Genomic DNA, 16,450 nt, shown 5'->3' with positions numbered 1-16,450 from the left:
ATCTGATGCCCCCCAGCCCTCCGCCTCTTCCCGGGACCAGGCTGGCGGCTCTCGGGAGCCTGGCCAGGACCGCAAGAGGCGGGCACCCGCCTGGTCTAGTGCAGACATCGTGGACCTCATCCACGACCTCCACACTAGTCGCAGGAAAGTGGCCGTCTAGGGCAGGAGAGCTGCCAGCCTAGCCACCCAGGAGCAGGTTTGCATGAAAATCATGGTGGTCCACTGAGACCCCCGACCCTGAGCCCTGAGCTTAGAATGGCTGTACTGTGTCAGACCAAAGGTCCATCTAGTCCAGTAGCCTGTCTGCCGACAGCAGCCAACCCTAGGTACCCTGGAGGGGATGGACCAAAGACAGTGACCAAGCCATTTGTCTCGTGCCATCCCTCTCCAGCCTACCACAAACTTTGGGCAGGGACACCATTTCTACCCCCTTGCTAATACCACTCCATGGACCCAACTTCCATGACTTTATCTCTCTTCTCTTTAAACTCTGTTCTAGTTCTAGCCTTCACAGCCTCCTGCAGCAAGGAGTTCCACAGGTTGACTCTTTGCTTTGTGAAGAAGAATTTTTTGTTACTAGTTTGAAGCCTGCTACCCATTCCTTTCCTTTGGTGTCCTCTGGTCCTTCTATTATGGGAACTAATGGAGAACTTTTCTTTATGCACCCTCTCCACTGCACTCTTGCTTTTATAGACCTCTATCATATGCCCCCTCCGTCTCCTCTTCTCTAAGCTGAAAAGTCCCTGTCTCTTTAGCCTCTCTTCACATGGGACCTGTTCCAAACCGCTGATCATTTTAGTTGCCCTCCCCTCTCCCAGCCTCTCTCTTCCCCTCTCCCACCCCTTTTTCCCAGTCTCCCCCAGTTTTGTTCAATAAAGAAAAATTCTATTTTTGAACACACGTTTTCTTTATTTTGTACATCAGGAAGGGGGGTTAGGGAAGGGTAAGTGGAAGGAGGTGAGGGAGGAATGGGGTACACACCCCGATGAGGACTGGGCTGGTTCTGCGGGCTTCTCGGGGTGGAAGCTCTCCTGCAGCCCCCCGATTGCCCCCTCCTCCCAGATGGCAGCCTGTGGCAAGTGCAGACAGGGTGATGGCCGAGTGCTGTGATGTTCCGCGTGTGGGCACTCACGGCACTCCAAGCCAGGACTGCTTTGCAAGTGGGGAACCCTGAGAACTGTCTGTCTGGGGTGGGGGTTGGGTCCCTTTAAGCACAGCCTTCACCTTGCCTGAGACAGCAGCTCCACGCTCTAAGTCCTCATCTGATGCCCTGCCGGCACTGCTTCCGGCCATCCTTAACTTCTGTTCTGGGTCCACTCTGTGTGGACATGCTAGTTCGAATTAGCAAAACGCTAATTCGAACTAGTTTTTAAGTCTAGCTGCGCTAATTCGAATTAGCTTAGTTCGAATTAACTAATTCGAACTAAGTTAGTTCGAATTAGCGCTGTAGTGTAGACGTACCCATAGTGAATATTATATGTAGCTCAGGAATGGTAAACCAACACAAGTGACAGGGTTTCCCTAACCTTCTGTGCACTATCATCATGAGATGGATACTGTCTATCCATGGTACAGCCTGCAGTACTACAGTATTAAACACTTCAAATTTTAATGTATTAATCCATACAACTCCTGTGGTGGAGAAGGGCTATTATCCCTGTTTTACAGATGGAGAACATAAGCACCCAGGGCTGGATTTTTAAAGATATTTTGGTGCCTATAGAGATACAAATATACTGCAAGTGGAATTTTCAAAACTATTCAGAAGAACGGCCATCCTGGGTTAGACCAAGGGTCCCATCTAGCCCAGTATCCTGTCTGCCAACAGTGGCCAATACCAGATGACCTAGAAGGAGGAATCACAATAGGTAATCCTCAAGCGATACTTCCCCTGTCACCCACTTCCAGAGAAAGAGAGGATAGGGACATCATTCCTACCCATCCTGGTTAATAGCCATTGATGGACGTAACCTCCATGAATCTATCTAGCTGTGTTAAAGTTCTAGCTTTCACCACATCCTCTGGCATACTCAGTTTCATTGAGAGTTAATCACCTAAACACTATTGGAAATACCACCAGGTGCCTGCCAGCAACCTTAACCACCTAAATACCTTTGAAATACAGTGCAAAGAGGTTAAGTGACTTGCTCAAGATCACACAAAATTCATGGAACTTCAGAGAATTAGTCTAGAACTAGAGTCTCCGGCTAGCACCCTATCTACTGAACCAAGCTTTGATCCTGACGCTCTGTATAATATTTTGATTCATGCATAATTCACAAATCTTATTCATCACAATGAGAGTTAGACATGGGCTCCATGAGGTTCAGATCCTGTTTAATCCTAAACACTCAAGTACATCAGTAACTCTTTGCTTAATGTTGTTATGTTCCTGAAAAATGCTACTTTAAGTGTTAAGCAAATCCAATTTCTCCCTAAGAATTAATGTAAAGTGGGAGAAGAATAGGTTCCAGGATTTCTTTTTCCCAGGACACAAAACCTTATATACATATACAGTATAAGTTTTAAACAATTCTAAATGAACAATTTAATACTTGATCATGCTTGGATGAGACAGGAGTGTAATGGGATCAGGTTATGGTGCCTCTGCTCACTGACACTACTGCAGGGGATCAGAATCAAGGGCTTGCCCATTCCCCAGCTGAAATCCCAGGAGAGGGCAGTGTGGGATAAGCCCCTTCACCTTAACCATACTCCCTGTCTGGAATGCTGGACAGGTACAGCCAAACAACCTTTTAATGGAACTTTGAAGGACTTTAAATGAGTATGTTCCCTAAGGGTGTGTCTACACAACAGGGCTTAACTTGAAATAAGCTATGCAAATTGAGCTATGTGTATTGCATACCTTTTTTCAAAATAGCTTATTTCAAATTTTGGAGCATCTTCTCAGCACTTAATTTGAAATACAGCACTCTTCTTTTCACTTCCCTTACTCCTTGTACAATAAGGATTACAGGAGTCAGAGTAAAAAGTCCTCCAGTTTGACAGTATTTCGACAATTATTTCAAAATTATTTCCTGATGTGTAAACGTGAACTGTTATTTCAAAATAAAGCTATTTTTTTTCGAAATAATGTTATTGTGTAGACATACTCTAATAGATCTTAATAATGGAACAATGTTAATTGGATTGACTGTGAGGGGTTACTATATTCCGCTGCTGGCCAGTATTTTACTCTAGTCAAAGATACCATATTATATTGGGACACTACACTCTGCTCTTCTAATTTAAATATCTCTCTGTTAACTGAATAGAACTATTCAGGCTTTATACTGGGCAGAGTGAAGGTGATTCTATTGTAAATTGTCATGATCTCTTAACTAGTACATTTCTGCATGTGACACTCTGAAAAAAAAAGCATTTTGTAAGATAAATATAAAAACTAGAGCTAGTCAGGAATTGGAATTTCTGTTCTATGAAAATTTGCTCTTTCATTTTCCCTAAATTCCAAATTTTAACAAAAAGCTGAAATTTTGAAGTTTGCCGCAAACTGAACATTCTGAAAATTATTATTTAAGGATATCAAAATATTTGATTTTGACTTCATAATTTGTAGCCATTTCATTTTATCCTTGATATCTTATTAATCATTATGTTACATTGAGATAATCTATAATATTAAAGTAATTTTGTTATATAATGCCACATTCAAAATTAATCATTACTATTACGTGAAAATGAAACATCAACAGTATTAGAACACAATTTTTCATGTTTAAAATTGTATCGAGTCTTGAGGGCAAACTATGGATATCCCAGAAAAGTTCCTAGTATTTGCCATAGGGCCAATCTTTATCATGTTATAAAATAAAAAGAATTTCTGTACTGCAAAGGAAACTGACACAGAATAATTTCTTCTATAGCAGGCAAAAAGTATTATCTACTGATTTAAAGATAAAAAAGTGTATTAAACTTTTTATAATATCAATACTTTTCTACACACTCTGTACCCTTGAACTCATGTAAAATATTATACAAATCAATGTAACATGTCTGATTACAAAATAAATTTAAGTTGCCAAGTTAATGTTTCAGTTTCATCATTTTGTCATATTTTTCTTTTAACAATCTACTGAGATCTGGGCATCACAGAGCATGGAGATTGCATTTATAACTTTGGTTGATAGTCCCCTTCCTACATGGAGCAGAGGTCAAGTGTCCCACTGATTTTGTATTAGACCTTTCAGCATTGTTTAATACAGTTGACCATAATGTGTTGTACACTCATCTGTGAAAGCTAATGCATAGTTGGATCTGCTTCATAACAAAACCAGTCATTCCTACTAAGGGAGACCCAGAGAACCGTGATAAGCCATTATTCAGTCTCCTAGGAGTTTTCAAATGCAAGGTTGTCCAAGAAGTCAATCTTCCTTTTTATGGAATTTGTCTGACCATCTATTACAGTTAAATGTTAGATATGTGAAATATGACCCCATTGTCCTTTTTCAATCCACCCACACAAATGAAAGCCTGAGGGAATAGACAAGCTTTGCAGCATGAACTGAAGCTCAACAATTTTTTTCAGCTCTCCACAGTAAGGATTATTGGAAGCCATTCAAATCTGGGGGTGCTCAAGAGAAAGTGTGTCCCAGCCAATCTCATTTTCTAAGACAAAGCAAGAAGGTAAGACAGAGGCAGTGTTTAAAATGTAGGGGGTTCTATTTCATTAAGGAGTTTAAAATGCCATCATTTTGAGTAGCACCTAGAAATTTATTGGAAGTCATAAAGGAAGTGATAGATAGATAGATAGATAGATAGATAGATAGATAGATAGATAGATAGATAGATAGATAGATAGATAGATAGATAGATAGATAGATAGATAGATAGATAGATAGATAGATAGATAGATAGATAGGATAAACCTTCACTTTTAACATACTATGTGATGGCATTTTTCTGTTATACAGAATCCCTGTCTTCACAATAGCGATGCCATAATGATCTTGCTGTCTAGCCTTAGCAAATGAAATCAGAAAGGATGCTCAAAATCTTTGCAGCTGAACTGGAATGGGGAGAGTGTTAGAGTAGTCTCATTGAAGTACATATCTGAAATTTACTCCTTGCAATCTTACAGGGTCAATATTTGAGATCTTTAGAATGATACAAGACATGTTTACTTTCTCTGTCTTCTTCTCTATTTGGGCCCATGGCCAGTGGGTACTTATCTCATCAATAACAATAAATGGTAGAGTTGGATTTGATTTGTGCCTGTTCTTGGCAAAAGTTTACTTTAATTTCTTTAATGTATCTAGATACCATGATGATGAGCAAAAGATAAATAAAATAACTACCTTGGCTGTACACAGATGAAGAAATAAATAGAACAATAGCAATAAAATATGGATGGACCTATTATTGAGCCCAGCCCTGAGCTGGTGCAGGACACAATTTCCCACTAGCAGGCTTAAGAAGAATACGAAAATAATACTGTTTTTAAAGTAATCATTTCAATCCACTGAATAGCAACATCCAGACATAACATAAAACCTATCCTGCATTCCAACAGAAAGAGATGAGAGAAAATGCAGTGGCATAAATTGATACAAGGGAAGGTAATATGGAGTCAAATTTCCCCATTGTAAAACGTATTCTGGAAAAAAAAGACTAGTATAAATGGAGGAAGAAAGAATCAGAACTGTTTTAAAACTTTTAAAAAGAGAACATTTAAAATTATAAAACACATACATTGCTGATTACAAATTATAAATATCCTCCCCTTGTCAGTTCTTGTAAATCAAAACTTATATTATACTGTAAGTAAAGAAAAGAAAAAAAACTGTATGAGAGAACAATTGTCCATAGTAAAAGATACAGACAAGAGTTAAGAATATATCATAGAAAAATACATTACTTAGTTAAATCACTTCCAAGTATTCTTCAGTCTTCTGACTTTCACCATTAGTGGGATGGACCATATTATCATCAAATTGACAGTGTCCATTAATGTGTTCAAAATATGTACTCTCAATCAATGTATGACATTGAAAACCATCAATTGCCACATTAGCTTGACATAGCATCTCAGCACCCTTCAGTATCCGGTCACAGGCTTCTTTTCAGGGTTCCAAGTGCTCAGTGCTTCAAATCAGCAAATGAACAGAGGTGGAATATTCCCATTTCATGAAGCTGTCACCAGTTTACATTCTCATGTTTCAATGTAGTCAGTGATCCGGTTCTTAAAGAGGATCATCACATCATCAGTTATTATCCTCTTCTGTTCCTTTTGAATGATCATGACATTTAGTCTTTTCTAGCAGCTGGAGTCCAAAATAGACAATATAACATCTACTGATGCCAGAATTGTTTTAATGAATCCATTCTACATGGATTTGAGACAAAGTTGCTATACTCTGGAGTGTGGCTTACGTGGAGTAGGATCTCATTTTCATTGTCACTTGTCCATCATTGCTCATCCAGGGGTAATTGCCAGATTGATCTGTTGAGTTGGATGTAGTTGAGATGAGCTCTGTGGATGAAACGATAGCTCGTAAAATGAAGTCATCTTGTGGAAGATTGTGGTTGCTGGCATCCCACTTCAAGGTGTCTTCAAAGACAAGGCTTTGATCTGGTTTCCTTTTTAGCTCTCTGAGGTACTTTGATTGGACAACTTCCTTTAGGGATGACAATGGCCTGTTCTTGTGATGTTTGAAGCACCAGGACTCCCAGGTCCTGCAGCTCCTCCCACCACGGCTACTAGAAGCCAATGCATCTCATCGGGTACAAAGGGTGTTACAGATACAGGTCCCCAGTGAGGCAAAGCCTCCTCCTTCTGGACTGAATTCACCCTCCAACAACCCATGTAAGTAGGAGCGATGTCATGGTTAGTTGGGGTCCTGGCAATTCTTCTCCTAATGATCTTATACAGGAAGCTGATTGCAAAGTTCTTTGCCACTAAATCCAAGCAGATCAGAAGGTAGAAAGTGTGAGCGATAGAGTCACCCCTGCAAGCAGAGACATATGAACCCAGAAAATTACAGGGGCCTGGCACAAGGTAACAGCTGGATAGCAGGACCTTGCAGCCTGTTCTGCCCCTTCTGGCCTGATATATAATAAATAAATATTGAATAATCTGTCATCCACTCATGGGCTACATCTACATTGCACTTTCTTGCACAAGATATTCAAATAAGGCACGGCGATGAATATCGCCATTCCTCATTTGCATACCTAATGAGCCGCCATTATGCACAAGGGGCTTTTGCGAAAGAAGGAGCAGTCTACACTGTTCTGCCTTGCGCAAAAACCCACTCTTGCACAAGAGCCGTTCTGCCTGAAAATAAGCGGCAGAACAGCTCTTGCGCAAGAGGAGGGTCTTGCAGAAGGAGGAGCATGTAGACTGCTCCTTCTTGAGCAAAAGCCCCTTGTAAAAAATGGTGGCGCATTAGGTTTGCAAATGAGGTGCAGTGATAGTCATTGCTGCGCCTCATTTGCATATCTTCTTGGGCAAGTATGCGCAATGTAGACATAGCTTTAATGTTTATTGAGAAAAGTAACATGTAGAGTTAACAGTACTATCTAACTTTAAGAAAATGTTAGTAACTAAATAAGGGTATGTCTACACTACAAAGTTAATTCGAACTAACAGACGATAATTCGAATTAAATTTCATAGGCGCTTCACATCAAACCGCTAGTTCGAACTTAATTCCAACTAGCAGAGAACTTAATTCGAACTAGGTAAACTTCATTCTACGAGGACTAATGCCTAGTTCGAATTAAGTAGTTCGAATTAAGGGCTGTGTAGCCCCTTAATTTGAACTAGTGGGAGGCTAGCCCTCCCCAGCTTGCCCTGGTGGCCACTCTGGCCAACACCAGGGAAACTCGTCTGCCCCCCTCCCAGCCCCAGAGCCCTTAAAGGGGCACGGGCTGGCTACGGTACCCATGCCAGGTGCAAGCCTGCCAGCACCCAGCCAGCAGACCCTGCACCTGGCACTGCTCGAGCCAGCCACCCACTGCCACCCAGCCCTCTGCCTCTTCCCAGGACCAGGCTGGCAGCTCCCAGGAGCCTGCCCGGGGCTGAAAGAGGCAGGTGCCCGCGTGGTCTAGTGCGGAGATCGTGGACCTCGTCCACGACCGCCGCACTAGGCACAGGAAAGTGGCCATCTAGGGCAGGATAGTTTCCAGCCTGGCCACCAAGGAGCAGGTTGGCATGAAAATCAAGGTGGTCCACTGAGACCCCCGACCCTGAGCTTAGAACATAAGAACATAAGAATGGCCACACTGGGTCAGACCAAAGGTCCATCTAGCCCAGTAGCCTGTCTGCCGACAGAGGCCCACACTAGGTGCCCTGAAGGGGATGGACCAAAGACAATGACCAAGCCATTTGTCTTGTGCCATCCATCTCCAGCCTTCCACAAACAGAAGCCAGGGACACCATTTCTACCCCTTGGCTAATACCACTCCATGGACCCAACCTCCATGACTTTAACTTCTCTTTAAACTCTGTTATAGTTCTAGCCTTCACAGCCTCCTGCGGCAAGGAGTTCCAAGGTTGACTATTTGCTTTGTAAAGAAGAACTTTCTTTTATTAGTTTGAAGCTTGCTACCCATTCATTTCATTTGGTGTCCTCTAGTCCTTCTATTATGGGAACTAATGAAGAACTTTTCTTTATGCACCCTCTCCACAGCACTCATGCTTTTAGAAACCTCTATCATATCCCCCCTCAGTCTCCTCTTTTCTAAGCTGAAAAGTCCCAGTCTCTTTAGCCTCTCTTCATATGGGAACTGTTCCAAACCCCTGATCATTTTAATTGCCTTTTTCTGAACCTTTTCCAAGGCCAAAATATCTAGTTTGATACTTCCCCTCCTCCTTCTTCACCTGGCTTCCCCCTTCCAGCTCCCTCCTCCCAGGTTTCCTCCTCCCCTCTCCCACCCTCTCTCTTCCCCTCTCCCACCTCTTTTTCCCAGTTTCCCCGAGTTTTTTTCAATAAACAGAGTTTCTATTTTTGAACAACGTGTCCTTTATTTTGAACATCAGGAAGGGGGGTTAAGGAGGGGTAAGTGGAAGGAGGTGACGGAGGAATGGGGTATGAGCCCCCGATGGACAGGACTGGGGTGGCTCTGCGGGCCCCTCGGGGTGGAAGCTCTCCTGCAGCCCCCCGATTGACACACCCCCCCGGATGGCAGCCTGCGGCAAGTGCAGCTCGGCTAATGGCCGAGTGCTGTGATGTGTCGAGTGTGGGCATTCAGGGCACTCCAGCCAGGACTGCTTTGTTGTCCCTCATCGAGTTAGACAAGCGAGCGGGGAACCCCTGAGAACTGTCTGTCTGGGGTGGGGGTCAGGTCCCTTTAAACACAGCCCTCGGCTAACCTGAGACAGCAGCTCCACGCTCTAAGTCCTAATCTGATGCCCTGCCGGCACTGCTTCCGGCCATCCTTAACCTCAGTTCAGGGTCCACTCAATGTGGACATGCTAGTTCGAATTAGCAAAATGCTAACTCGAACTAGTTTTTAGGTCTAGATGCACTAGTTCGAATTACCTTAGTTCGAATTAACTAATTCGAATTAAGTTAGTTCGAATTAGTGCTGTAGTGTAGACATACCCTAACAGATAACAACAACATCCAATCCCATTTACTCACTCCCTGGAGCTGACAGGCATTTTTAGAACAAATTTCTTATTTTGTCTCTAGCTTGCTTAATTTGACTATGTCTTTAGTGCCTCATAATGGATTTTTGCTGAAAAATTTCTTAAGAGTTGCAAAAACTCCAAATTCAACCATATACATAGCAATCACATCACCCTCCTTTTTGCTTATAATGAGCATGATTTTTGCTATAGGAATTTGCTGTATTAGTCCCTCTTTCTATTGCTTAAGCTAATGCTGCAGAGTCTGAAGGTGTTTTTTCAAAAAAAGTAGCATTCACCTGCGAAAGTAAATCAAAAGAACATAGCAGTTTTTTCAATTGTGGTAAACCTCATTTTACGAGGAATAAGGTCTTTTTTCAAAAGCACTCTTTTGAAAAAAGGCACTATTGAATGCAAACTGTGCTTTTTCAAAAGAGAGCATCTAGACCAGTGGTCCCCAACCATTTGGGGTTGCCGGGCGCCAGGGGGCGTGGCCGTTCGCCCGCTGGGTGCCCGGGGGGGCGGGGCCCCCCCATAGCCGCATTCCGAGGCCGGCGCTCTCCCCTCAAGTGCTGTGCGCCCGGGGCCGGCGCTGGCGATCTGTCCCCCCCTCCCCCAAGTGCCGCGCGCCCGGGGCCGGCGCTAGCGCTTTCTCCCCCCCCATGTGCCACAGGGGGTGAATCCACGGCGCCCTCGGGGCCGGCGCTCACCGTGCGCCACGTGCCCGGGGCCGGCTCCGGCACCGCGCATGCGCCACGTGCCCGGGGCCAGGCCAGCCCTGAGCACTTGGCGGGCACAGAGAAATGCCCCCGCGGGCACCATGGCGCCCGCGGGCACCGTGTTGGGGACCACGGATCTAGACTCTCTTTCGAAAAAGCAGCTCACTTTTTTGAAAAGTCTGTTTGTAGTCTAGATGCTCTCTTTCAAAAGAGGCTTGTAGTCTAGATGTAGCCTTAGTATCACATTTTCTCTGTCCAGTAGTATCAGAGCACCTCACAATCTTTAACACACTTATGATCACAACAGGCAAATGAGAGAGGTAAGGATGACTGTCCCATTTTACAGATGGGGAATTGAGGTACAGAAATAATAAGTGACTTAACCAAGATCATGCTTGAAATCTGTGGCAGAGCAGGCATACCATTCTCTCAAGTTCCAGACTAAACACTAAACGACTATATTATCTTTCCTAGTTTTATTACACATTTCTCCAGAAAGATATTAGCTCACCTGTCAAAATATACATTTCTTTTTCAGTGGTTCAAGGCACTTGTTATCTTGCTAACTTTCCTTAAATAAATGACAATTAATCCCCATCTACTAAGGAGGATATTGAAGATACTGAAACATATTCATAAAAAATCTAGAAAACAACAAGGCAGCAAAATTTGCAGATGATACAAAACTACTAAAAATAGTTAAAGCCAAAGCAGACTGAGGAGAGATAGAAAGGGATAAAAAAAAAAAAAAAAAAAAAAACCCTGCGTGGCTAGGCACCAAAGTGGCAGATAAAATTCTTTGTTGATAAATGCAAAGTAATGACATTGAAAACCACAATCAGAATTATACATGTAAAATAATGAGGTCTCAATTAGCTCCTGCCACTCAAGAAAGATCTTGACGTCATTGCGGATAGTTCACTGGAAGTATACACTCAATATGCAGCATCAGTGAAAAAAGCTAACAGAATGTTGGTCATCATTAAGAAAAAGATAAATAAGTCAGAAATATAATATTGTCTTTATATAAATCAATTGTACGTTCACATCTTGAATAATATGAGTAGTCACCCCATCTTAAAAAACACAGAAACTAGGTAGGCCTTTTGGCTGGCAGCAGGGCATGCTGGCTGCCCATACCCATGGATAGCAAGTGGGCTACTTGGCTGGCTGGCTGCCCAGTGGCCTGACTTCTCATCCACCTGGCTGTCCAACTGCTCAGCTTGCTCTCTGTCTGACTTGCCTGTTGGCCAGCTCCCAAAGTACCCAGCTGCCCGATTAGCACTTAAATAGATTGTTCTGTTTTATGGGAAACCCCAGAATGTTGATATTTCATTCCACTGAAGAATAAAAAGAAACAATGGCAATGCAGATTTTCTCATGAAAACGATTTACTGTTTTCCAGTCAAGGAGACATTATATGTGGAATGTCATGAGGAGCTTTATAGCATGCGTATGTATATTGACCTCTACTGGATAGAGTCAGACTGTCTCATGACTCTATCATAGGGCACCCAGAAGGCTTTCTGTTTATCTGTGGTTTTGGAGCTGAAGAAGCTGAGTCTTACCCCCTCACACTGTCACCTTATAGTTAATCAAGATGGACAACTTGGTAAATTACTAAGTGACCTAGCTGGTTACAAATTTGTCACAATATTCTTTTCCCTCTGGTCAACAGAAAATAAATGAGTTAAGTATAATTAATTATCTGTATAATTCTGTAATTAATGATGCAGGGGATGCCCAAGACCTGAACTGTTGTTGCTAAATCTACATCATGGACTGCCCATATTTAAATTAAATAATAAACAATCTCATTTACATTCTGTATAAACAAAATGTTCCCAAGATTCACATGCTGTAGGGCAATTTTATATAAATTTAATTTGCTAGTGGTGAAGTATAAAACCGTACACTCATGGCACTTTAAAGTTATAAATAATCCCCAAAATGTGAACATTGCATTCCAAATTTATAATGTAAAAATAGAGAAAACACTAAACTCAAGTCCCTTAAAGGATGGTGCCTTACTAATGCTGTTGGAAAAAAGAATAGTTACATTTTTAAAGCACTGATATCTATTTAAGGCTGTCCATCAAGTCGATTATTCAATAATGCTTTTAGTCCTGACAGTTGTGGGTTATGGTTATAATCACTCTAATTAAGCACATGCTGATGTCAGCAAAGTTCTAAGTAAACTCATTCTTCCCAACATCTGATCTCTGCAGTTTATGATTTCTATGGGATTATTCCCTGTAAGTAGTTTTGCAAATGGACAGGATTTGCAGTGGTTACTGTCAGAAAATTATTGCTTATTCTGTTCATATAGCTAACCCTTTTCTCATGTCAATTTATCTTCTCAGCAAATTATAAAGCTGTTCACCATTATCATAATGCATTGGCAGTCCATCCTAGTTCTGTGCCAAGCATTTCTTCAAGCATAGCCATAGCTTGTACTGTAGAACATTTCCCAAACTAACTCATTTTACCCCTTTGTATACAGCACTATGATATTTTGTAATGCAGATAAAATTTATTTTTAAAACTGATATTGTTTGAAATAATATCCTTCTGTCTTACTAGTTCACTTACACCTGAATTCAATGCTGCCATATATTTCTGGAATTACATTGTAATCAATGGGTGTTCATGCCTAATAATACTGAGCCTTAATCTCTCTATACCTTAGTTCCCCTTGTGTAAAATTTGAGCACGGAAACTTTTTTCTCCCACTTCTAATTTCAGATTTTATTTTTTTTTAAGAAAAAATCCAAACAGTGAAGGTTAACCTTACTTTACCTCAATGGAAGACAATGGATATTTTACTATTAATTTGGAGCCAAAATGATTGAGGCCAATACTAAACTTTAAAAAGTCCCTACTATTGGATTGAATGTTCATTCAGCTAGAACTAACTATTAAATAATTTATAGTTAGTTATCTTCAAATAGCACATTGTATCATTGTGTCTTTCATTTCACCAAAAAGCATATCAAACTATGATCTAAACCTTAATTCCAAATTGTGCCATATACAGGCAGTCCCCGGGTTACGTACAAGATAGGGACTGTAGGTTTGTTCTTAAGTTGAATCTGTATGTAAGTCGGAACTGGCGTCCAGATTCAGACACTGCTGAAACTGACTGCCAGTTCTGACTTACATACAGAATCAACTTAAGAACCCCAGGCGTCCCCAAGTCAGCTGCTGCTGAAACTGATCAGCAGCTGATTCCAGGAAGCCCGGGGCAGAGCAACTCTGCCTGGGGCTTCCTGTAGTCAGCGCTGGTCAGTTTCAGCAGAAGCTGACTTGGGGACGCCTGGGGCAGAGCAGCTGGGGTGCTACTGGACCAACCCAGCAGCACCCCATCTGCTCTGCCCCAGACGTCCTGATTCAGCCGCTGCTGAAACTGACCAGCAGCGGCTGAATCAGGACCTGGGGCAGAGCAGCTGGGGTGCTGCCGGGTTGGTCCAGTAGTGCCCACGGGCGCTGCAGGACAAATCGGCAGCGCCCCAGCTGCTCTGCCCCAGAGTCCAAAACAAAAGCCTGGTCTGCTGGGGGGGGGGGGGGAAGCACACTAGCTGCGCCCCCCCCCCCCAGCAGACCAGGGACACGGGTAGCAGAGCCGCAGCGGCAGCGGGGTGCCGTGCCTCTGAGGCTTTGCTCTGGCAAAGCCTCAGAGGCAGGGACCCCGCCACGGCTGCGGCTTCAGTCTGGATGCCTGTGGTCTGCTGGGGACGGTCCCCAGCAGACCACAGGCACCCGGACTGAAGCCGCAGCCGCGGGGGGTCCCGCGCCTCTGAGGCTTTGCCAGAGCAAAGCCTCAGAGGCGCGGGGAACCGCCGCTGCTGCCGCTCCAGTCTGGGTGCCTGTGGTCTGCTGGGGACGGTCCCCAGCAGACCACAGGCACCCTGACTGAAGCCGCAGCCGCGGGGGGTCTCGCGCCTCTGAGGCTTTGCCAGAGCAAAGCCTCAGAGGCGCGGGGAACCGCCGCTGCTGCCGCTTCAGTCAAAGCGGCAGCAGCGTCGTTCCCCGCGCCTCTGAGGCTTTGCTCTGGCAAAGCCTCAGAGGCGCGGGACCCCCCCGCGGCTGCGGCTTCAGTCAAGGTGCCTGTGGTCTGCTGGGGACCGTCCCCAGCAGACCACAGGCACCGGATCTCAAGGGGCAGCAGCAGCGGTTCCCGCGCTTCTGAGGCTTTGCTCTGGCAAAGCCTCAGAAGCGCGGGAACCCGCCCGGTGCCCCTGGTCTGCTGGAGACGGTCTCCAGCAGACCAGGGGCACCGGAGCAGCTTACGAACGGGGCTTTCTCACCCCGACTTCCGGGGCGAGAAAGCTCCGTTCGTAAGTGCAGATCCGACGTAAGTCGGATCCGCGTAAGTCGGGGACTGCCTGTACACTGTTCAGTAAGATGGGAATATTGGGTTATTTAGCTATTTTAATTTTCAAAAGACATGGGTAAGATATTATATTATGTTAATTTAGATCTTTGGTCAGTAAAAAATAATCCCGTACCATTGCAGGGTTTGCCACAGAATCCAAAAAGAACAGGGACTTGGCCCTTTCTTAAAAATCACAGTGGAAGGAATTATATGAAGTTAAATCTGAACAGCGTAAAATAAATATACATGTGATTTAGGTGTAGATTGTGTTTCTTATTCTTGCAGACACACATTGGCTAAATAATTTACATTCTGTGGTTTCATCTATACTATTATTTTGTTTTGTTTCTCAAATTATGTTCATTTACTATGCTTTCCTTTGTTGTGTCTCATATGGAAATGGCTGATGAGCTATAATGGACATAAAATAATTATTTAAAAACCTTGTTGTGGGCATAAAAAGGGATAAATCACTACCCATAACTTCCAAAACCATGATGAGTATCACAAACAGACAGGCAGACAAGGATATTTGACCATTCAAAGTACAGGATATGGCTACTGTGTTGTGTATGTGTCTTAAATGTAAAAATGGTAGAGTTGATGGCATATATGAACATAATCCCTTCTTTTTAAATTCAAGAATTTTGATTCCCTTTGTCTTCTGTGGTAACAGACTAGGGGAGGGGTCACGTCACTCCTATGTTTGGAGCAGAAATTCATGGCACGGAGTTAGGTATTTTCTTAGTGAAATGCATTTATTTATAAAATGTACATGACTGCTGAATTCTGAAGCAAGGATTGCAATGAATGACATGCAGGCACTACATCTTATTTAGATGCAGTACACTAGTCAGGCTGAATGTCATATTGTTTGCTTGTCCCGTTTGCAAACTTTTAAATTCTTTCAGTATGCCTCCTAGTGGCCATACTGTATATTGACTCTAAACATTTACTACACCACACAGGCAACCCTTCTGGGCACAACTTTGGGCTACTTGTTTCTTCCCTGTCTCAAGAAACAGCTTTCTTGCCATTATAGCCCTTTAATGATTCACATAGAATCATGGCCACAACTGAATGTTTAACAAATGGCAGCTTTGCAAGACCTCTTGACTTATCTTAGCTAGTTTAACAATTTGCTCCACCTATGCATAGAATCATAGAACCATAGAGCTGGAAGAGACGTCAGAAGGTCATCAAGTCCAGCCCCCTACTCTAGGCAGAACCAATCCCAACTAAATCAACCCGGCCAGGGCTTTGTCAAGCCGAGACTTAAACACCTCTAGGGATGGAGATTCCACCACCTCCCTAGGTAACCCATTCCAGTGCTTCACTACCCTGCTAGTGAAATAGTTTTTCCTAATATCCAACCTGGACCTCTCCCACCACAACTTGAGACCATTGCTCCTTGTTCTGCCATCTGTCACTACTGAGAACAGCCTCTCTCCATCCTCATTGGAACCTCCCTTCAGGAAGTTGAAGGCTGCTATCAAATCCCACTTCACTCTTCACTTCTGCAGACTAAACAGACACAACTCCCTCAGCCTCTCCTCATAAGTCATATGATCCAGCCCCCTAATCATTTTGGTTGCCCTCCGCTAGACCCTCTCCAATGCGTCCACATCCTTTTTGTAGCTGGGGGCCCAGAACTGGACACAATACTCCAGGTGTGGCCTCACCAGTGCCCAAAAAAGGGGAATAATCACTTCTCTGAATCTGCTAGCAATGCTCCTCTTAATGCTATCTAATATGCCATTAGCCT

At 43.4% G+C, this 16,450-nt stretch overlaps 1 protein-coding gene across 2 annotated transcripts in view; it reads right to left on the bottom strand.

Annotated features, from left to right (window-relative positions):
* Positions 1-16,450, bottom strand: part of CSMD3 (CUB and Sushi multiple domains 3) — a 1,180,750-nt gene that overhangs the window by 783,510 nt on the left and 380,790 nt on the right. The window lies entirely within an intron of this gene.

Source organism: Pelodiscus sinensis, chromosome 2 (genome assembly GCF_052426305.1).
Source record: "Pelodiscus sinensis isolate ZL-2025 chromosome 2, ASM5242630v1, whole genome shotgun sequence".
Lineage (NCBI taxonomy): Eukaryota > Metazoa > Chordata > Testudines > Trionychidae > Pelodiscus > Pelodiscus sinensis.
This window is presented reverse-complemented; position numbering and strand designations above follow the sequence as displayed.